The 23329-nt window shown below is 40.6% G+C and overlaps 1 protein-coding gene across 33 annotated transcripts in view; it reads right to left on the bottom strand.

The window, feature by feature from the left end:
- The window catches only part of ATF7IP2 (activating transcription factor 7 interacting protein 2), an 89338-nt gene extending 67283 nt beyond the window's left edge, over nt 1-22055 (bottom strand). For 17 of the 33 annotated variants that reach the window (XR_012429222.1, XR_012429228.1, XR_012429225.1 and 14 more), the window contains exons 1-3: nt 21994-22055; nt 20826-20973; nt 20622-20738 (exon numbers count right to left, since the gene is read on the bottom strand). The gene's annotated coding sequence lies outside the window, so the exon portion shown is untranslated. Of the gene's footprint in view, nt 1-20621; nt 20739-20825 lie in introns of all 33 variants that reach the window. The other 16 variants (XR_012429226.1, XR_012429229.1, XR_012429227.1 and 13 more) reach the window with 3 other exon arrangements.
- Nucleotides 22056-23329: the final 1274 nt, after the last annotated feature.

Below are 23329 nucleotides of genomic sequence, written 5' to 3'. Positions count from 1 at the left end.
GAAAACAGTGTGGCAACTCCTTAAAGAACTAAAAGTTGAACTACCATTTGATCCGGCAATCCTACTACTGGGTATCTACCTAGAGGAAAAGTAGTCATTATACAAAAAAAGACACTTTCACAGACATGTTTATAGCAGCACAATTCGTAATTGCAGAAATATGGAACCAGCCCAAATGCCTATTAATGAACGAGTGGATAAAGAAATTGTGGTATAAGCTGGGCGTGGCGGCTCACACCTGTAATCCCAGCACTTTGGGAGGCCAAGGCAGGTGGATCACCGGAGGTCAGGAGTTTGAGACCATCCTGGCCGACATGGTGAAACCCCATCTCTACTAAAAAATACAAAAATTAGCTGGGCATGGTGGCGCATGCCTGTAGTCCCAGCTACTAGGGAGGCTGAGGCTGGAGAATCGCTTGAACCCAGGAGGCAGAGGTTGCAGTGAGCCAAGATCACACCACTGCACTCCAGCCTGGTGACAGAGCAAGACTCCATCTCAAAAAGAAAAAGAAAGAAAGAAAAGAAAAGAAGGAACTCAAGAGTAGAAAACCAAGCATTGCATGTTCTCACTCACAAGTGGGAGCTAAGCTATGACAATGTAAAGGCATTAAGAATGATACAATGAACTGTGGGGACTAGGGAAAGAGTGATGAGAGATAAAAGACCACAAATTGGGTTCCGTATATAGTGCTTGGGTGATGGGTGCACCAAAATCTCACAAGTCACCACTAAAGAACTTAACTCATGTAACCAAGTAACACCTGTTCCTGAACAGCCCACAGAAATAAAAAATTTTTTAAATAATCTTATTTGTGGGTATTATAAATGAGACTATTTTGATTTCCTTTACATATCATTCACTGTTAGTGTATAGAAATGTTACTGAATTTTGTACGGTGATTTTGTATACTGCAACTTTACTCAATTTATCAGTATTACTAGTTTCGGTGGATTGTTCAGGATTTTCCAAATATGAGATCTTATTATCTGTAAATAAGCACAATTTGACTTCTTCCTTCTCAATTTGTATGCCCCTCATTTCTCCTCTGATTCATTGAGCTAGGACTTCTAGTACTATGTTCAATAACTGTGGTAAAAATGGGCATCCTTGTCGTGTTACAGATCTCAAACCAAAGGTTTCTAGTTTTTTTGTATTTTTTCCCCATTCAGTATGATACTGTGGTCTGTCATATATGGCTTTTATTACATTGAGATACATTCCTTCTATACCCAGTTTCTTGAGGGTTTTTATCATGTAGGGAAGTTGAATGTTATCAAATGCATTTTCAGCATCAAATGAAACGACCATATTTTTGTCCTTCATTTTGTTGATATAATATATCACATTGATAGCTAGCATATGTTGAAGCTGAGTAAAATCCTACTCAGTTATGATCAATAATCTTTTTAATGCATTGTTAAATTCAGTTTTCTACCTACCATTTTGCTGATTTTTATATCAATACTAATCAGAGATATTGGTCTGTAGTTTTATTTATTTAATGTGTCTTTGTTTGGTTTTGGTATTGGGTAACCTCATGGAATGAGTTTGGAAGTATTCCCTCCTCACCTACTTTTCAAAATGGTTTCAGTAGGATTGGTATTACTTCTTTAAATGTTCAGTAGAATTCAGCAGTGAAGCAATTGGGGCGCAGGCTTTTCTTTGCTGGGCAACATTTTATTACAGCTTTTATGTCATTACTTGTTACTGGTCTGTTCAGGTTTTGGATTTCTTAATGGTTCAATCTTCGTAGGATGTATGCGCTCAGGAATGTATCCATTTCCTCTAGATTTTCCAATTTATTGGCCTAAAGTTGCTCACAGTAGCCACAAATGATGCTTTGAATGTCTGAGGTATTCTTTTTCATAGTCTGCATAAACATCTGCTTTATCTTTAAAAAAAACTAACTTTTAATTTCATTGATCTTTTGTTCCTTCTGCAATGACCTTTATTACTTCTTTTCTTCTACTACTTTTATGTTTGGTTTGCTCTTGCTTTTCTAGTTCTTTAAGATGCATCATTAGGTTAATTAGTTTAAGTTGGCTGGGCATGGTGGTTCAGGCCTGTAATCTCAGCACTTTGGGAGGCCGAGGGAAGTGAATAGCTTGAGCCCAGGAGATCAAGACCAGCCCAAGCAACATGGCAAAACCCCATCTCTACAAAATATAAAAAATTAGTCAAGGGTGGTGGTGCAAGCCTGTAGTCCCAGCTACTCGAGAGGCTGAGACAGGAGGATTGCTTGATCTTGTAGAGGTTAAGGCTATGGTGAGCCGTGATTGCGCCACTGCACTCCAGCCTGAGTGACAGAGCAAACTATTCTATGAAAAAAAATTACCTGAAGCTTTTCTTTTCTTTTCTGAGGCATTCTTGCTCTGTCGCCGCGGCTGGAGTGCAGTGGCGTGATCTTGGCTCACTGCAACCTCCGCCTCCTGGGTTCAAGCGATTCTCCTGCTTCAGCCTCCTGAGTAGCTGGGATTACAGGCACGTGCCACCACACCCAGCTAGTTTATTTTTAGTAGAGATGGGGTTTTACCACATTGGCCAGGCTGGTCACGAACTCCTGACTTCAAGTGAAAGTTTCTGTTAGATTTGAAGGAAAGTCAAGGGTTAAGAACAGAGAGTTGGCAGCTCAACAGCAACACAGGTTTATTGTCAGTAGAAACCTACATAGGGGGACCAACTTAGTGTCAAGGCCCACTGCCACTTACAGGCTGGGGTAATTATAGGTCTGGGCAGGAGGGATCTAGGTGGTATGGCTTGCTGCCTGGGAGAATGTTGATAGATATTTCTGTGGTCAGGTGATTTGGCCTTTTTGTCCGGCAGGATGTGATAAGAATGTTCCTTGGGCCTTTGTCCAGCAGGATGTGATAAGAATGTTTCTGTAGTCAGGTGGTTAGGCAGGATGTTTCTCACAGCCCAAGCCCCTGTGGAATGTTATGGTGGCAGGCTTACAAAATGATGCAGCTTGGACTAACAGCTTCCATTCAGCCACCTTGCTCTACCCCTTCCAGGTGTCTTCATGATAATGAATATTGACTTTTTTTTTTTTTTTTTTTTTTTTTGAGATGGAGTTTTGCTGTTGTCCCCCAGGCTGGACTATAATGGCGTGATCTCGGCTCACTGGAACCTCGGCCTCCTAGGTTCAAGCAATTCTCTTGCCTCAGGTCTCCCGAGTAGCTGGATTACTGGCACCCACCACCACACTCAGCTAATTTTTTGTTTTTAGTAGAGACCAGGTTTCACCATCTTGGCCAGCCTGGTCTTGAACTCCTGACCTCAGGCAATCCACCCACCTCAGCCTCCCAAAGTGCTGGGATTATAGGCATGAGCCATGGCATCCAGCCAAATATTGACCTTTCATTAAGATGCTTAGGATTTCTTTGAGGATTTATTGTAGGGAGGGTCTACTTACTGGTGATCAGTTCCCTCACCATTTGCTTCTGTAAGAAAAACTATTTCTCCTTCATTTATGAAACTTAATCTAGTTGGATACAAAATTCCTGGTTCACCGGTTTTTTTCTTTCAGCACTTTGACAATCCCATCCCATCCCATCTCATCCCATTCTGACTTATAAGGTTACTTTTGGTTGGGCCCAGTGGTTCACACCTGTAAAACCAGCACCTTGGGAGGCCAAAGTGGGTGGTTTACTTGAGTCCAGGAGTTTGAGACCAGCCTGGCCAATGTGGGGAAATCCTGTCACTACTAAAAATACAAAAAAATTATCTGGGCATGGTGGCACATGCTTGTAGTCCCAGCTGGAGGCAGTGGCATGAGAATTGCTTGAACCTGAGGGCAGAGGTTGCAGTAAGCTAAGATTTTGCCATTGCACACTATCCTGGGCAACAGAGTGAGACACTGTCTCAAAAAATAAAAAAAAGGCTGGGCACAGGGCTCACGCCTGTAATCCCAGCACCTTGGGAGGCTGAGGTGGGTGGATCACTTAAGGTCAGGAGTTCGAGACCGGCCTGGCCAACATGGTGAAACGCCATCTCCACTAAAAATCAGCTGAGTGTGGGGGCACACAGCTGTAATCCCAGCTACTCGGGAGGCTGAGGCAGAAGAATCGCTCGAACCCGGGAGGCGGAAGTTGCAGTGAGCCGAGATCACACCACTTCACTCCGGCCTGGGTGACAGAGCAAGACTCTGTCCCAAAAAGGAAAAAACAAAAGATTACTGTTGACAAGTACACTATTTGTCTAATGAGGTTTCTTTTATGTGATTAGACACTTTTCTCTTGCTGATTTTATAATTCTTTCCTTCACCTTGACTTGAGACAGTCTGATGACTATATGGCATTAAACCCATGTTGCCACATATTTTCCTAGGAATCATTAGGCCTCCTGTATCTAAGATGTCTAAATCTCTTGCTAGACTAGGGAGGTCTTCATTAATTATTTCCTGAAAAAGGTTCCCTAAATATTTGCTTTTTCTTTCCCTTTGGAAATACTGTTAATTCATTAGTTCTGTGGCTTTATGTAGTCTCGTATGTTTCAAAGGCCTTCTTCATTCTTACATATTCTTTATTTTTCTGACTAGGTTAATTCAAAAACATTATTTCTTCTGCTTTGTCTAGTCTATACTTGAGGCTTTCAAATGCATTTCAAAATTCCTTCAAAGAATTTTTCATTGCCATAAAGTTGTTTGGTTTTATGAAAATATATCTAATTTCCTTGGTAAATTTCTCATTCATAACCTAAATTGATTTTCCAACTTCTTTGTATGGGTTTTCAGATTTCCCTTGCATTTCATTAAGTTTCCTTTAAAACATTTTGAGCTTCTCAGCATTTCAATTATTATTTTTGGTTAGAATCCGTTGCTAAGAAACTCCTATGTTCCTTTGAGAGTGTGTTATAATACTTTACTTTTTCATGCTTCCTGTAACTTTATGCTTATTTCTGCACATCCAGAGACGTATTTGCTTCTCGCTATTATTAAACTTACTTTTGCTAGGACAGAAGTTTTTTTTCTTGAGGTTGTGACTTTGCTTCTGGACGAGTTCAGTGATGAAAACTCTGTTATTACCTTGGTTCTAAAAAGCCTTAGTGTGGTAGTTTTCTCAAATGCCAGTAGTAGTAGCTGTGTAACAGGTAGGTGAGCAGGTTCACAATCTCCTGAGTAGCCAGCATGGAACTCACCTCACACTCCTGAGCTCTGTGCACTGTGTCACATATTGTAATAAGCTATGTGGGCTGACCTCCAGGCCAGTAGGGTGGCACTTACAGTTAAGAGCCAGCTGCAGTGGTAGCAGTAGGGTTTATACCTGACATCCATTAACCTGGAAAATCTCTCATCTCCACACAAACATCACTAGACAGATGGAAACAGAAAAATCAAATATTGGACTGAAATTGAACTTTAAATCAAATGAACCTAACATGCATTCATAGAACATTCTACCTGCAGAACATACATTCTTCTCATTAGCACATGGAACATTCTCCAAGCCAGACCAGTAGACCACGAAACAAGACAACTTTTTTTTTTTCTTTTTTTTAAGAAAGGGTTCACTGTGTTGAGAGGCTGGTCTCGAACTCACCTCAAGCAATCCTGCTGCCTCAGCCTCCCAAAATGCTAGGACTACAGGGGGAGCCACTGTACCTGGCTATGAACATATTTTTTAAAAGAACAAAACCAGGCCAGTCATAGTCACACATGCCTGTAATCCCAGCACTCTGGGAGGCTGAGGTGGGAGGATCATTTGAGCTCAGGAGTTTGAGACCAGTCTGGCAACATGGTGAAACTCTGTCTCTACAAAAAAGTACAAAAATTAGCCAAGCATAGCGGCACATGCCTATAGTCCCGGCTACTTGGGAGGCTGAGGTGGAAGAACTGCTTGAGCTCGGGAGGTTAAGGCTGCAGTAAATCAAAAATCATGCCATTGCACTCCAGCCTGGGTGACAGAGTAAGACCTTGTCTCAAAACGAAACAAAACAAAAATCAAAATCATATCAAGTATCTTCTCAGACTGCAGCAGAATAAAACTAGAAACCAATGCCAAGAGAATCTCTGGAACTATAAAAATATATGGAAATTCAACATGCTTCTGAACTATCACTGAGTCATTGAAAAAATGAATATGGGTATTAAGAATATTTGAGAGAAACAAAAATAGAAAGACGACATACTAAAACCTCTGGGATATAGCAAAGGTAGTCCTTAGAGAGAACTTCATGGCATTCAACGTCTCCATCAAAAAAAAAAAAAAAAGTTCAAAAATTAAGAATCTTACATTGTACCTCAAGAGACTAGAAAAATAATCAAATCAAAAATTTGCAGAAGAAATAAAGGTCACAGCAGAACTAAATGAAATACAGACCAAAAAGAAGAATCAATAAAATAAAAAGTTAGTTTTTTGAAAATGTAAACAAAATTGGGAAACTACTACCTACACCAACCAAGAATAGGTAAGGTCCAAATAAACAAAATCAGAAATTAAGAAGGACACATTACAGCTGATACCACAGAAATACAAAACAACAACAGAGACTATTATGAACAGGTATATACTGACAAACAAGAAACCCTATGGGAAATGGATAAATTACTGGAAACATACAATCTCCCAAGCCTTAACCAGGAAGAAACAGAAATCCTAAATAATAGATGAATAATTAGTGAGATTGAATCAATTAAAAAAAAAAAAAGATTTTCCCAACAACAAAGAAGCCCAGAACCAGATGGATTCACAGCTGAATTCTACCATACAAAGCTAAACTAATACCAATCCTCTTGAAACTATTCAAAAAAGAGAGGAAAAAAAAGAGGAAGGAATTGTTCTTAACACATTCCATGAAGGTAGTATCACTTTGATATCAAAACCAAACAAGAACACAGCAAAAAAAGAAAACTACAGACCATATCCCTGATAAACATAAATGAAATAATCCTAAACAACATACTAGCACACTGAATCCAACAGCACGTCAAAAAGACAATAGGTCAGGGGCAGTGGTTCATGCCTGTAATCCCAGACTTTGGGAGGTTGAGGTGGGCGGATCACGAGGTCAGGAGTTCGAGACCAGCCTGGCCAACATGGTGAAACACCGTCTCTACTAAAAATACAAAAAAATTAGCTGGGCATGGTAGTGTGCCTGTAATCCCAGGTAATTGGGATGCTGAGGCAGGAGAATTGCTTGAACCTGGGAGGTGGAGGTTGCACTGAGCCAAGATCACACCATTGCACTCCAGGCTGGGCAACAAGAACAAGAGCCAAACTCCAACTCAAAAACAAATAAATAAATAAAAATAAACCATAATCAAGTGGGTTTTACACTAAGGATGCAAGGATGGTTCAACACATGCAAATCAATAAATGTGATATATCACAACTAAGAACAAACACCATATGATCATCTCAATACGTGCACAAAAAGCATTTCATAAAATTTAGCATCACTTCATGATAAAACCCCCAATAAGCTAGGCATAGAATGAACATAGCTAAGGCCAGGTGCAGTGGCTCATGCCTATAATCTCAGCACTTTGGGAGGCCGAGGCGGGTAGATCACCTGAGGTCAAGAGTTCGAGACCAGCTTGGCCACAAAATGGCAAAACCCCATCTCTACTGAAAATACAAAATTTAGTTGGGCATGGTGGCAGGCACCTGTAATCTCAGCTACTCGGGAGGCTGAGGTACGAGAATCACCTGAACCTGGGAGATGGAGGTTGCAGTGAGTCAAGATCGTGCCACTGCACTCCAACCTGGCAACACAGTGAGACTGTATCTCAAAAACAAAACAAAAGAAAACAAAAAGGAATGAACATAGCTAAAAATAATAAAGGCCATAAGGCCATATACAACAAACCCACAGCCAAAATCATACTAAATCAAGAAAGGTTGAAAGAACCCCCTCTAAGGACTTGAACAAAACAAAGATGCCCACTTTCACCACTTCTATTCAACATACTACTATATATATCCTGGCCATAGCAATCAGGTAAGATAAAGAAAGAAAAAGGAAATAGGATATCAATGTATCTGTTTGCTAATGATACATGATCTTATGTCTAGAAAACCCTAAAGACTCTACCAAAAAACTCTTCATTTGATAAACAAACAAAGTTTCAAGATGCAAAAATCAACAAATAGCTGGAAGCAGTGGCTAACGTCTGTAATCCCAAAACTGTGGGAGGCCGAGGCAGGTGGATTACCTGAGATCAGGAGTTCAAGACCAGCCTGGCCAACATGGTGAAACCCCGTGTCTACTAAAAACACAAAAATTAGCCGGCCATGCTGTCACATGCCTGTAATCCCAGCTACTTGGGAGGCTGAGGCAGGAGAATTGCTTGAGCCTGGGAGATGGAAGTTGCAGTGAGCCGACATCATGCCACTGCACTCCAGCCTGGCCAACAGAGTAAGACTCTTGTCTCAAAAAATAAATAAATAAAATAATCAACAAATAAAAATGCGTAGCATTTCTATACACCAATAACAATCAAACTGAGAGCCAAATCAAGAAGGCAATCCCATTTACCATAGCTACAAAACATAAAATAAAATGCTCAGGAATATTTTCAACCAAGGAGGTCAAAGACCTCCTATATAAGAAAAACTACAAAACACTGACAAAAGGAACTGCAGCTGACACAAATGGAAAAATATCCCATGCTCACTGATCAGGAAAATTAATATTATTAAAAAGGCCATACTGCCCAAAGCAATCTACAAATTCAATGCATTCACTATCAAAGTACCAATGTCATTCTTCACTGAATTACAAAAAACAGTCTTGACATTCACATGGAACCAAAAGAGAGCCCAAATAGCCAAAGCAATCCTAAGCTAAAACAATAAAGCTGAAGATAATTGCATTACCTGACTTCTAACAATATTATAATACAAAGCTGATGGTAATCAAAACAGCAATGTATAGAAATAGACATACAGATCAACTGAACAGAGAACCCAGAAATAAAGCCACATATCTATAGCCAAGTGATCTTTGACAAAGTTAACAAGAATATATGCTGCGGAAAGGACAGACTCTTTTCAATAAATGGTGCTGTGAAAACTGGATTGACCTATGTATAAGAATGAAACTGAATCCCTATCTCTCACAATACTTAAAAATAAACTCATCTTAAATATACACAGAAAAATCATAAATTTCTCCCAAGCCAGTTGCAATTTTCATAAGCATTGTGTTGAATTTGTAATCAGTTTAGTATTACTATTTTCATTTAAGATTGCAGTTATTACTTATGAATTTTGACATTACCGCTGTATAATTTTCTAAGTATACAGCATATTGTTCCTGACTAGTCAGGTTTTGCACAATAGATCTCTCTTTTTTCTTTAAGTCGGAATTTCATTGTTTCCCAGGCACAATCTCAGCTTGTTGCAAACTCCGCCTCCTGGGTTCAAACGATTCTCCTGCCTCAGCCTCCCGAGTAGCTGCGATTACAAGCATGCACCACCACACCCAGCTAATTTTGTATTTTTAGTAGAGATGGGGTTTCTCCATGTTGGTTAAGCTGGTCTTCAACTCCAGACCTCAGGTGATCTGCCCGCCTTGGCCTCCCAAAGTGCTGGGATTACAGGCATGAGCCACCTCGCCCCACCAGATCTCTTGAATATACTGCCCTAATTGAAATTCTATATCCTTTGACCAATTATCTATTCAACCCCACCCCCTAGCTGTATAATCACCTTTCTACTTCTTCCTTAAATGAGTCTTAGATTCCAAAAATGAGAGATATCATACAGTATTTGTCTGTGTCTAGACTATTTCACTTAACACAATGTACAGGTTTATTCATGTTCTTGCAAATGACAGGCAAAATATTCCGTTATGTACATACACCACATTTTCTTCGTTCATTCCTTGATAGACAGGTTGATTCTGTATCTACTGTGAATAATGCTGCAATAAATATGTGAGTCCAAGTATCTCTTCAATATAGTGATTTAATATCCCTTAGATATATATCCAATAATAAGATTCCTGGATCATAGTTATATTTTTAATTTTTTGAACTTCTAAAAAATGATAATGGCTGTACTAATTCATGTTTCCATGAACTGTGTGCAACAGTTCCTTTTTCTCTGCATCTTTGCCAACATTTGTTATTGTTTTTGTTTTTTTGAGATGGAGTCTTGCTCAGTTGCCCAGACTAGAGCGCAGTGGCGTGATCTTGGCTCACTGTAACCTCTGCCTCCTGGGTTCAAGCAATTCTCCTCCCTCAGCTTTCCGAGTCACTGGGATTACAGGTGCGCACCACTAAACCCAGCTAATTTTTGTATTTTTAGTAGAGATGGGGTTTCGCCATCTTGGCCAGGCTGGTCTCAAACTCCTGACCTCATGATACACCTGCCTCAGCCTCCCCAAGTGCTGGGATTACAGGCGTGAGCCACCACGCCTGGTCTTATCTTTTATTTTTGATAAGTCATTCCAACAGGTGTGAAATATTTCATAGTAGTTTTAATTTACATTTCCATGAATATTAGTAATGTGCACTTTAGCCATTTGCATGTCTTCTTTTGAAAAATGTCTCTTCAGGTCCTTTGCCTTTTTTTTTTTTGAGATGAGGTCTCACTCTGTCACCCAGGTTGCAGTGCAGTGGCACGATCTCAGCTCACTACAACTTCCACCTCTCAGGCTCAGGAGATCCTCTCACCTCAGCCTCCTGAGTAGCTGAAACCACTGGCGTGCACCACCACACCTAATTTCCTGTAGCGACGGGGTTTTGCAATGTTGCCCAGGCTGGTCTCAAACTCCTAAGCTCAAACGATTCATCCGCTTTGGCCTTCCAAAGTGCTGGGATTACAGGCATAAGCCACCACGCCCAGCCCATTTTCTTTTGAGGTTCGGTCTCTCTGTGGTCCAGGCTGGAATGCAACTGCGAGATCATAGCTCACCGTAATCTCAAACTCTGGAATTCATTTTTTAATTGGCTTATTTGTTTTCTTGTTATTTGAGTTCCTCATATATTTTAGAAGATTAATATTGCCAAAATGACTATACTACCCAGAACACCTTAAAGAGATAATGTAATCCCTATAAAAATTCCAATGTCACTTTTCATAGAAATCGAAAATATAATCCTAAAATGGATAATTAATGTGGAATCACAGGAGGGCCCAAATAGCCAAAGCAATCTTAAGCAAAAAGAATAAAGCCGGCGGGATCATGCTAGACAATTTCAGAATATACCACAAAGCTACAGTAAACAAAACACTACAGTATTGGGATAAAAACAGATATAGCCAATGGAACAGAATAGAGAATCCAGAAATAAAATCCACATATTTATATTAAATTGATTATGAAACAAAAGGCAAAACGTACAATTTGGAAAGAACAGCTGCTATGATAAATGGTGCTGGGTAAACAGAATATCTACATGCAGAAGAAACTAGGCAGTATCTCACACGACATAACAAAAGTCAACTTTAAATGCATTACTACAAAGTTAAATGTAGGCTGGGCGTGGTGGCTCATGCCTGTAACCCCAGCACTTTGGGAGTTCAAAAAAGCAGGAGGACTGCTTGAGCCCAGGAGTTTGAGACCAACCTGGGCAATACATGGAAACCCTGTCACTACAAAAACCTTAAAAAAAAATTTTTTTTTTAATTAGGTATGGTGTCATGTGCCTCTTGTCTTCCTGTGAGATAGTGAGACACTGTCTCAATTAAAACAACAACAACAACAACAACAAAACAGGCTGAGGCACAACAATCGTTTCAATCCAGGAGGTAGAGGCTGCAGTGAGCCAAGATCATGCCACTGCACTCCAGCCTCGGCCACAGGGCGAGACTCCACCTCAAAAAAAGAAAACAAACTTAAATGTAAGACCCAAAACTACAAAACTACTGGAAAATAGGGAAAAACTTGATGACACTGGTCGGCACAATGACCTTTTTTAGATATGATCCCAACAGCATAGGGAACAAAGGCAAAAATAGAGCACTGGAATTACATATGAAACTAAAAACCTTCTGTACAGGAAGAGATCTACAGAATGAAGAGACAATGTATGAAATGGGAGAAAATATTTGCAAACCATACATCTGATCAGGGGTTAATATTCAAAATATGAGTCCTCTGGTTAGATGAACATGGGATTTTGCAGTTCTCAGAGTATATGTTTTGTACTTCTTTTCGATGCTATTATATATGCTTTCCTCAATTTCAGTTTTGGATTCCTCTTTGCAAGTATATGGAAATAAAATAGATTTATGTACGCTGATCTTCCATCCTTCAACTTTGTTGCACTGACTTTTATCTTTAATGGTTTGTGAATCTCTTAGAATTTTCTACATAATAAATCACATTATGTGTGTATGTTTTACTTCTCCCTTTCCAATTTGATGCTTTTATTATTTGAAAAAAAAAAATTGGCTTCATTTACCTGACTAGATCGTCCAGTACAATGATGAATAGAAATGCAGAGAGGGGTCATCTTGTTCCTGAATTAGCAGGAAAACCTCCAATCCTCCACCACGATGTTAGCTGTGGGTTTTGCTTCTTTTGTTTTTTTTGTTTTTTTGTTTTTTGTTTTGAGACGGAATCTCGCTCTGTCGCCCAGACTGGAGTGCAGCGGCGTGATCTTGGCTCACTGCAAGCTCTGCCTCCTGGGTTCACGTCATTCTCCTGCCTCAGCCTCCCGAGTAGCTGGGACTGCAGGCGCCTGCCACCAAGCCCGGCTAATTTCTTTTTTGTATTTTTAGTAGAGACGGGGTTTCATCGTGTTAGCCAGGATGGTCTCGATCTCCTGACCTCATGATCTGCCCACCTCGGCCTCCCAAAATGCTGGGATTACAGGCCTGAGCCACCGTGCTCGGCCTGCTGTGTGGGTTTTTTACAGATGCTTTTTAACAAGTTAAGAAAGTTCCAAACTTTCCCTGCTGTTTAATGTTTTTATCATGAAGGGACATTGGATTTTATCAATGCTTTTCACTATCTCTTAAAAAGATCATGTAGCTTTGTTCTCTTTGATATGGCATATAACGAGAAATTTACTTTGCTTTCCTGAGACAAATCTCACTTGGTCATGGTGTATAATCCTTTTATGTTAGTTTCAAATTACTAGCATTTGGTTAAGGGTTTTCACATCTACATACTTCAAAAAAAATATCATTCTTCAGTTTTCTTTTCCTATAGTGTTGGGGTCTGCTTTTGGTATTCAAATAATAGTAGCCTTAAAGAATTATTTGAGAAATGTTCCATCCTCTTCTATTTCTTGGAAGAATTGAAGAACTGTACCTTTAAATGTTTCGTAGAGTTTACTAATAAAACCATCTGATTTGGGGCTTTTCATTTTGTCCTAATTCCACTGCTTTACTTGTTTATGTTTGTTCAGACTTTCCTCTTCTTCAGTGAGTTCTGGTAGTTTTGCGTCTTTTTAGGAATTTGTCTGTTTCATCTATTAAATGGAGTATCATACAATTGGAATTATTCTACAGTATTCCCTTATATATTTTAACTACTGGAAGGTCTGTAGTAATGTCCCCTCATTCATTCCTGATTTTAGTCTTCTAAAATTTGAGTCTTCTCTCCCTTTTTTGTGCTCAGTTTACTGAATGTTTAATTTTGTTGATCGTTCAAAAAAGGTTTTCCTTTTCTATTTTTGCCTATTCTCTATTAATTTCCACACTAATTTTTTCTTACATTCTGCTGACTTTAGGTTCAGTTTGCTCTTCTAGTTCCAGTTTCTTAAAAGGTCTAGGTTACTGATTTGAGGTCTTTTTAAATACAGCATTTATCACTATAAATTTTCTAAGAATTGCTGTAATTGCACCCTCCAAAACATTTGATATGTTTGTCTTCATTTTCATTCACCTCAAAGTATTTTCTAATTAACCTCATGATTTCTTCTTTGACTCATTATTTAGAAGTGTTAATTTCAACGTATTTGTAAATTTCTCAAGTTTCCTTTTAGTACTGATTTCTGATTTTATTCACCGGTCAGATAATGCTTTTTCATAATTTCAATCCTTTTAAATGTGTTCGTTTGCTTCATGGCCTAATGTGACTATACTGATGAATGTTCTACATACACTCAAAAAGAACATCTATTCTGCTGTTGTTGGGTGGACTGTTCAAAGATGTCTCTTCAGTCTAGTTGGTTTAGTGTCGCTCAAGTCTTCTCTTGTCTTGCTGATTTCCTCAGTTTTCTATCCATTATGACAATGTTGTATTGAATTCTCCAATTATTACTGAATTGTGTACTTCTTCCTTCAATTCTGTCAATAGTTGCTTTATATATTTTGCTGTTCTCTTATTAGGTGCATATATGTTTATGATATGTATGCCTTTCTGAGGCACCGACTCTTTTGTCATTATAGAATGTCCCTCTTTATCGCCAGCAATACTGTTTCAGTTTGTCTGAAATCAGTACAGGCACGCTAGATTTACTATGGTTGCTATTTGCATGTTGTATCTTCATCTACCCTTTTACTTTCAGCCTATTTGCATCTTTGAATCCAAAGTCTGTCTCCTGTCAACAGCCTATAGGCCAAGGCTATTTTTTCCCTTTAGTCTGGAAATCTCTGCCGTTACACTGGATTGTTTAATCCTTTCACACCTGACATTACTTGGTTGTTTTTGTTTGTTTAGAGACAGGTCTCTCTATCATGCACAGTGCTTAGATCAAAGCTCACTGCAGCCTTGAACTCCTGGGCTCAAATAGCCTGCCAAGCAGCTGGGACTACAGGTACGCGCCATCACACTCAGCTAATTTTAAAATGTTTTTGTAGAGACAAGGTCTTACTGTGGTACCTAAGCTCATCTCAAACTCCTGCCTCAAATGATCCTCGGCCTACCAAGGTGCTAGGATTCCAGACATGAGCCACCGTACCTGGCCTTTATATTACTATTGATATACAGATGCTGTGTGACTTGCAATAGTATTACATCCCAATAAACCTATCAGAAATTGAAATTGAAAATATCCTAGGTCAAAGAGGCAGTAAATACAGGTACAACTAACCTACCAAGCATCATAGCTAAGCTTAAGCCTATCTTAAACATGTTCAGAACACTGATATTAGCCTAGAGTTGAGCAAAATAATTTAACCCAAAGTTGATGTTATACTAATGTCTTGAATTTCTCATGTAATTTATTTATATTCTACTGAGTGCCATCACTTTCCATAGCATCATAAACTAAAAATCATGTCAAATCATAATTCAGGATCCACTTGTAGCTTGATTTATGTCAGCCTTTCACTTTTTAGTTTACATCTCATGCCTTTTGTTCTATTCCTTTACTGCCATAGAACTTTTCTAATGGTGTCTTTTTTTTGAGACAGAGTCTCACTCTGTCACCCAGCCTGGAGTATACTGGCATTGAGGCAACCTCGGCTCACTGCAACCTCCATCTCCCGGGTTCAAGCGATTCTCCTGCCTCAGCCTCCTGAGTAGATGAGATTACAGGTGCCCACCACCATGCCCAGCTAATGTTGGTATTTTTAGTAGAGAGGGGGTTTCACCATGTTGGCCAGGCTGCTCTCAAACTCCTGACCTCAAGTGATCCATCCACCTCAGCCTCCCAAAGTGCTGAAATTACAGGTGTGAACCATCATGTCTGGCCTAATAGTTTCATTTTTAAAACTTCATTTTTCTTTTCTTTTGGAGACAGGGATTCACGTTGTTGCTCAGGCTAAAGTACAGTGGGCACGAACACAACTTACTGAAGCCTCAATCTCCTGGACTCAAACGAGACTCTCACCTGACCCTTCAAGTAGCAGGGACATCAGGGGCGCCCATCACACGCAGTTAATTTTTTTTTTAAAGACAGTCTCACTAAGTTGCCCAGGCTGGTCTTAAACTCTTGGACTCAAGAAATCCTCCTGCCTTGGCCTCCCAAAGTGCTGAGATTAGAAATTTACAGGCCTGTGCCTGGCCTATAAACGGCTAACATTATGTTTATAATTTTTATATCAATGTTAATGAGAAATGGGTCTGTTTTTATAGGGTGTTGATATCAAAGGTTTGTTGGCCTTTACAGTCTTTCTAGTCTCTGAACAATGTGTGTGTGAATGGTGTTATTTTTCCTTAAATATTAGAATAATTCACCACTAAGGTCATCTGGGCCTGGGGTTAACTTAGTGGTAAAGGTTTTCAATTAAAATTGAGGTAGAACCAGCTGGGAGCAGTGGCTCACACCTGTAAGCCTAGCACTCTGGGAGGCCAAGACTCAAACAGCCCAGGAGTTCAAAACCATACTGGGCAATAGTGAGACGTCATCTCCAGTTAAAAAAAAAAAAAAGCCAGGTGCAGTGGCTCATGCCTGTAATCCCAGCACTTTGGGAGGCCAAGGCAGGTGGATCACCTGAGGTCAGGAGTTCAAGACTAGCCTGACCAACATGGCGAAAGCCCATCTCTACTAAGTACAAAAGTTAGCCGGGCATGGCGGCAGGCGCTACTTGGAAGGCTGAGGCAGGAGAATCACTTGAACCTGGGGGATAGGGGTTGCACTGAGCTGAGATCTTGCCACTTCACTCCAGCCTGGGGAAAAGGGTGAAAACCTGTCCAAAAAAAAAAAAAAAAAAAAAAAGAAGAAGATACTTACAACCATTCATACTTTTTATATCTTTTGGTGTCAATTTTATCTATTTTTCCATTTCAACACAATTTCAAATTTGTCAACACAAAGTTCTTACAGTATTCTCTAATTGTATTTGTAATACCTGTAGTGCTGTCCCTCTTTTCATTTTTTTTTTTTTTCATTTTTTTTTTTAAACAGAGTCTTGCTCTGTCACCCGGGCTGGAAGGCAGTGGCATGATCTCAGCTCACTGCAACCTCCACCTCCTGGGTTCAAGCAATTCTCCTGCTTCAGCCTCTCCAGCAGCTGGAACTACAGGCATGTGCCACCACACCCAGCTAATTTTTTTATTTTAGTAGAGATGGGGTTTCTCCATGTTGGCCAGGCTGGACTTGAACTCCTGACCTCAGGTGATCCTCCTGCCTCAGCCCCCCAAAGTGCTGGGATTACAGGCACGAGCCACTGCACCTGGCCTCATTCTTGATTATTAGTGATGTTTTTCTTTTTACTTGATCATTTTTATTAAACATGTATCAAGATTGTCAAAGTAAACTACAAAAAAAAGACAAAAAGATTGCCAAAATATTTTAAGTTTGCTAGCTTGCTATTATACAGTGTTACATTTCATTATTTCCCGCCATATTCCTTTTCCTTTTTTATTTGACACAGAGTTTCAATCTTGTTGTCCAGGCTGGAGTGCAGTGGCACGATCTCGGCTCACTGCAATGTCTGCCTCCTGGGTTCAAGTGATTCTCCCACCTCAGCCTCCTGAGTAGCTGGCAGTCACAGTGCCTGGCCTTTTTTTTTTATTTTTATTGCCCAGGTTGCTCTTCAACTTCTGGGCTCCAGCAATCCACCCACCTCAGCCTCCCAAAGTACTGGGATTACAGGTGTGAGCCATCATGCCTGGCACATTTTCTTTTTTTTTTTGAGACAGGGTCTCTCTGTGGCCCAGGCTGGAACACAATGGTGCAATTATAGCTCACTGTAACCTTGAACTCTTGGGCTCAACAATTCTCCCATCTCGTTCTCCAGAGTAGCTAGGACTACCCGTGCGTGCTACTGCACCCAGCTAATTTTTTTTTCATAGCGATGGGGTCTCATTATGCTGCCCAGGCTGGACTGTAATTCCTGGGCTCAAGTAATCCTCCGGTCTTGGCGTCCCAAACCATTGGGATTACACATGTGAGCTACCATGCCCTATCCTCCTTCCGCTTTCTTTGCATTTGCTTTGCTGTTCTTGCTCCAGCTTCAAGTAAAAACTCAGATATTTTTCAGTCTTTTTCCTTTTCTATTGTTAGAGTCTCACTTGGTCACCCAGCTGGAGTGCAGTGGCATGAACATAGCTCACTGCAACCTCAAAATCCTGGGCTCAAGTAATCCTACTGCCTCCCAAGTAGCTAGGACTACAAGTGTGTGCCTCCATGGCTGGCTAACTTTACAAAACATTTTTTTGTAAAGACAGGGTCCTGTAATGTTACCCAGGCGGGTCTCAAACTCCTGACCTCAAGTTATCCTCTACTTCGGCCTCACAAAGTGGTGGGATTACAGGCATGAGTCAGCATGCCCAGCCTTTTTTTCTAATTTCTCACTTAAAGCTATAAATTTTCCTCTAAGCCCTACTTTAGTTGGGCCCCCAAGTTTTGAAAAATTCTACCTTATAATTTGATACTTATCCAATATTTTCTAAGATGCACTGTAATTTCTTAACCTGCAAATTATTCAAAAGTATGTTACTTTCCAAGCAATAGCATATTTCCTGTATCTTTGTGGTTAAAAGTTAGCTTAGTCTTTTTTCATTTTACAGTTCAAAGCTATGGGTGCATGTTTATTTAGTTGGTTTTTTCCCTGCTTCATTGGGTTTCTCCATTATAAAACATCTCTGTTCTCCAATGATGTTCTACAAGATAGTATACATTTTAAAAGAGCAATTCTCGTTAAAAAATTAAAAACTACTGAACTGAATTTTTACTGTTACTGTTTTTAAAAAGTAAAAATTTAGGGAAAAAACCCATTTAACTAAACTTGTTCAAAGTCAGATACTTCAGCCAATATTTGAACGGAGGGTCTTAAGGCTCAAAGAAATCTATCATAAACACAAAACAGGTACGTTATTATGAAGCAACAGGGCTGCTTTAACAGTTATATAGTGGTTAACAAAATGACAAAACTCAGGCCAGGTGGCAGTTAATCTCATAATGAGCATGAAATAATCCCAAGTGTGGTTCATAGACCAGTAGCATCCGCATCACCTGAATGCTAATAGAATTCTGACATTACTTTTTCCAAGTTTTATCAATGTAATAGTACAAAATGTTCATTATGAAACAAAGCAGTTGTTTGCCAGCACTCCCAAATATCTAATGGCAATCACTTTAATTTTAACAACCCGTTTTTAAAATCTCAGTATTTCATAAATTTTAGCCATGTCAATTTCCTGTAATTGAAGATGAAGATTTAACTCATACAATTTTTTTGAAGGTGGGAGGAAACATTTTAATCGGATGGTAGGGAATGGTAACACTGGACAGGGAGCACTCACAGTTCCAAGAGTTTCCCTCCAAATTATAAAGACGTTCTTGTAATTAGCTAGATTTCCTACAGCCAGGTCTTCTGCCCATGGGAAGCAGGGGAGGATGCGAAAACCATTGTGGTCTGCCCTTCTGTGCACTCATAGATCCAGTTCTGTAGTTCACACGTCTCTTACAGCTCATCATATTTTCAGTTAAATCAATATTTAAGTTGTTATAAATATTCTCTATATAGCCAGATAGACTACCATGACTACATAATCTTTAACAGTAGTTTGTCTTTTCCTGGAGATATCAACTGAACCTTCTTATAAACCTAACCTTCACTTGCCAAATTGACCAGAACTGTCATATTATCAACCTTTCCCCCTAGTCTACGCTCTTCCAAGATCAAGCTTAAAGATCACCTCTTCTTTATCTAAATTTCCTACTACAAATATTTTTTATAACTTCAGTGATATAGCCTTTCTTACAGTAGTTTTAATAAATGCTGTTTAATGAATATTCACTTAAAAACAAACCTCTGGAAAGCCACCCAAAATTATTCTCTCCTTAGTAACAAGTACTGAAAAGCCTCCCAAAGTCACTGTCTCCTTAATAAAGAGTACTAAAAAGGCGTCGGCAACTTTTGCCATGGCTATCTGGTAAGCTATTTCAAATCAGCACACTGTATACACTAGAGCCTCAGAGGTATACCAATGGAAATTACCACATTTAGTAGACACATACAATGCCTCTAAATAATTAATGGCTAACTTTAGTAACACCTCTCTAAACATTTTATAACTTAATCAGGAGTTCAAAAAAATCCAATATATTATCCCCCTGTCCTCCAAAAAGTCATGAGATTATTTCTCTCTAGATACTGGCTGACTTCAATCTGTCCCACAATTGGTAAAAATGAAGATAAAGAACTCTCCTAGTCTACTGTAATGTAGAATAAGTATCTAAATGATATATGAACATGAGATACCGGAGGCGGGCGGATCACCTGAGGTCAGGAATTTGAGACCAGCCTGGCCAACATAGTGAAACCCTGTCTCTACTAAAAATACAAAAATTAGTCGGGCGCCTATAATCCCAGCTACTTGCAAGGGTGAGGCAGGAGAACTGCTAGAACCCAGAGGCCGGAGGTTGCAGTGAGCCGAGATCGTGCCACTTCACTCCAGCCTGAGCCAAAGAGCGAACCTCTGCCTCAAAATAAAATAAAATAAAAGAGATAGATAAGTCACTGCAGTGTGTGGGGGGGGCGGGGGGGGGGAAGTAAAATAAATAGACTATGACATAGAATGAGAGAATACGGTTTTTTGTATTTTGTATTATCTCACTGAACAATGAGAACTAGTACTCTTGTGCATTTAAAGTTATATTTTATTTTTAACTATCCAATATATTATTTAAACTTTGATTACACAAAATGAAATAGATTGTGCACACTCACTGTAAGAGAACTATGATATATGCACAAGCAAAGATGCAGGGATCATGCAGTAGTTTCGTACCAGATTTCAAGATATCAAGTAGCAAGGAAACAATGGAATTGAAGGCTGAGGTGAAGTACAGGCATAAGGCAAGGAAAGCACAGCATTCAAGATGTACCTATATACACCAGTTCTTAAAACACGCAAATCATTTCCAATAAGGCACTGGCTCATGTATTTCTGTTGAGGCAGAAGTCAATCTTAGGATGTGGTCTGTACATATCTGCAGATAAGACTGAGAGTGAAGTAAATTTGATTAAGATCGGAGTCAACACTTCTACAAACATATTGCAGAATAAACAAGCTAAGAAGAAAGGCATACTTCACAAAAGCTGAATTCAGTGTTATTAGTCCTTCATTCTGATGCTTCATTTTTGCATTTTTCAATTGCTTTCCTGTGATATAACTTATCTTTATCTTGGTCTTCCCCATTTGTTTTGCAAATAGTTATGTCGCAGGTCATTTACTGGCTACAATAAATACGACAAAATCATAATAAAAACAGTATTAAGTCGCAATCTAGAATAACAATTTAAGTGAATATGACAGTCTTTCTAATGTGGACTATTCAGTACAACTGTCCTCTTCTATACATATTAACCATATACAAGTCTTCAGAGCAGAAAAAGCCATTGTGTCGTAAAGGAAGCAACACGTGGTTAGAAACTTCATTTTCAATATAGGAACATGGAAAGGTAGAAGTCCGTTTCCCTAAATGCGGTAAGGTTTTAACAGAAATAAAGCAAAAATAATTACTGCTTCCTCTCTTTCTTAAACCTGCTTGCCAAACTTGGAGAAAGGTGGTTACAGAAGGGCGATAAGATGGAATTTTCTTTAAAAAAAAAATCATAAAAACGAACTTCTACCGTAAAGAAGTCGTCTTCCTTAAATCCTACCATCCCTACACCGGCAAGCTCAGAGGTACGGGATTTCGGCATTTTACTCAGAATTTTGTATTTTTTCCTGATGCTCTGGTCCCTACTTTGTTTTAACAAACTTCAAGGCCGCCTGGCAAGATCCAGTTGCCTTCTGGCACCTGGCTTCATTAGATGATTAAAACGACTCAAGAAAACTTGACAATGGGACACTAAAGTTGGTGGAAGTGGAGATTGATCCATTAATTTCTAAAAGCATTCCGGACAAGAGCGAGCTTTTAGTTACCCCTCAGAACAAAAAACACGGACCACTTTCCTCCGCAGTCCCCAACCCCAGTGCCGCCCGGACCTGGGGCCGCACACCACTCCCGCTTCACCAGCACCCCTCTCCGAAAACTGTGCAGACGCGCCTGTCCGCCCCTCAGGGGCCCCTTGCCGGCCGGGTCAGACGGCCCCGCGGGCGCTTTTCAGTCAGGGCAGCCTCGCCGCAAACGTCCGCTCGGCCCGGAGCTCCGAGGCCTCCGGGACCTGCCCTCAGAGAGGCGACCGACGCCCCCAGAGCCGCCACCCCGCCAATCGCCGCTCCCGCAGGACACTCGCCCGGGCCCAACGTACCTAGAGCGGCACCGCGCCAGCCGCAGCAATACCCAAAGCCACTTCGAACCGCAGCCGCTAACAATGGTGGTCCGGCCAAGACCTGCTGAAGTAGGTCTCCCAACGCCCACCCCCAGCTGATTATGGACCAATGGCGGCGCGAATGTGCGGCAGCCCAGCCCAATCAGGCACAGCCAGCTAGAGTGGGCGGGGCGAAGGGCCGCGAGGGGAAATGGAAGTAAGCTGAGGGTTGCCTGGGGTTCGCCTCCGTGAGCGCTTCTTCCGGTCAGTCACCGGGGCTTTCCCGCCATAGCGCAGATGGAGGCGCCTGAGCTGGGCCTTTCTTTTCAGTGACTAGTGTGAAGATTTAGACTTTCGAAACTTATTGGGAATAAAACCGTATTTACAAAAACAACTCCTCATCCTGATCGGTAGTTTCCGATTTGAATTTTTTAAATATTGTTTGAAAATACTTTATCTTATTTACTTTTTTTGACGACTCCTTAAATTTTGCGACTCAGGAGATTGGTCCCAGCACCGTACTATTTTTTTTTTTCTTTTTATGAGACGGAGTTTTGCTCTTGTCGCCCGGGGTGGAGTTCAGTGGCGTGATCTCAGCTCACTGCAATCCCCATTTCCCATCTCCCAGGTTCAAGCGAGTCTCCCGCCTTAGCCTTCCGAGTAACTGGGACCGCAGGTGTGTGCCACCATGCCCGGCTAATTTTTCTGCTTTTAATATACATGGGGGTTCACTGTGTTGGCCAGGCTGGTCTCGAACTCCTGACCTCAGGTGATCCGCCCTCCTCTGCCTCCCAAAGTGTTGGGATTACAAGCATGAGCCACCGCACCAGCCTGCACCAGATCCTTGAATTCGCTAAATTGTCCCAGGAACCTGCCAGCCTTGGCTGCCTGTGATTTCATGAGGCCGGATGCCTTAGGTGGCTGCCCGCTTGGATGCCATGAACTCACTCAACAGGTGGTTACTGAATGCCCAGTGTGTAGAAAATATAGGAAATACAACAGTAGATTAGGTCCATAATGCCCTCTTTTATTTATTTATTTGAGTTTTGCTCTTGTTTTCTAGGCTGGAGTGCAATGGCGCGATCTCGGCTCACCGCTACCTCCGCCTCCCAGATTCAAGTGCTTCTCCTACCTCAGCCTCCCGAGTAGCTGGGATTATAGGCATGCACCACCATGCCTGGCTAAGTTTTTTTTGTTTTTTTTGTTTTTTTGTTTTTTGTTTTTTGAGACAGAGTCTCGCTCTGTAGCCCGGGCTGGAGTGCAGTGGCCGGATCTCAGCTCACTGCAAGCTCCGCCTCCCAGGTTTACGCCATTCTCCTGCCTCAGCCTCCCGAGT

The sequence above is a fragment of the Macaca fascicularis genome, chromosome 20 (genome assembly GCF_037993035.2).
Source record: "Macaca fascicularis isolate 582-1 chromosome 20, T2T-MFA8v1.1".
NCBI lineage: Eukaryota > Metazoa > Chordata > Mammalia > Primates > Cercopithecidae > Macaca > Macaca fascicularis.
The sequence above is the reverse complement of the archived record's forward strand: the minus strand, read 5'-3'. Positions and strand labels throughout refer to the sequence as shown.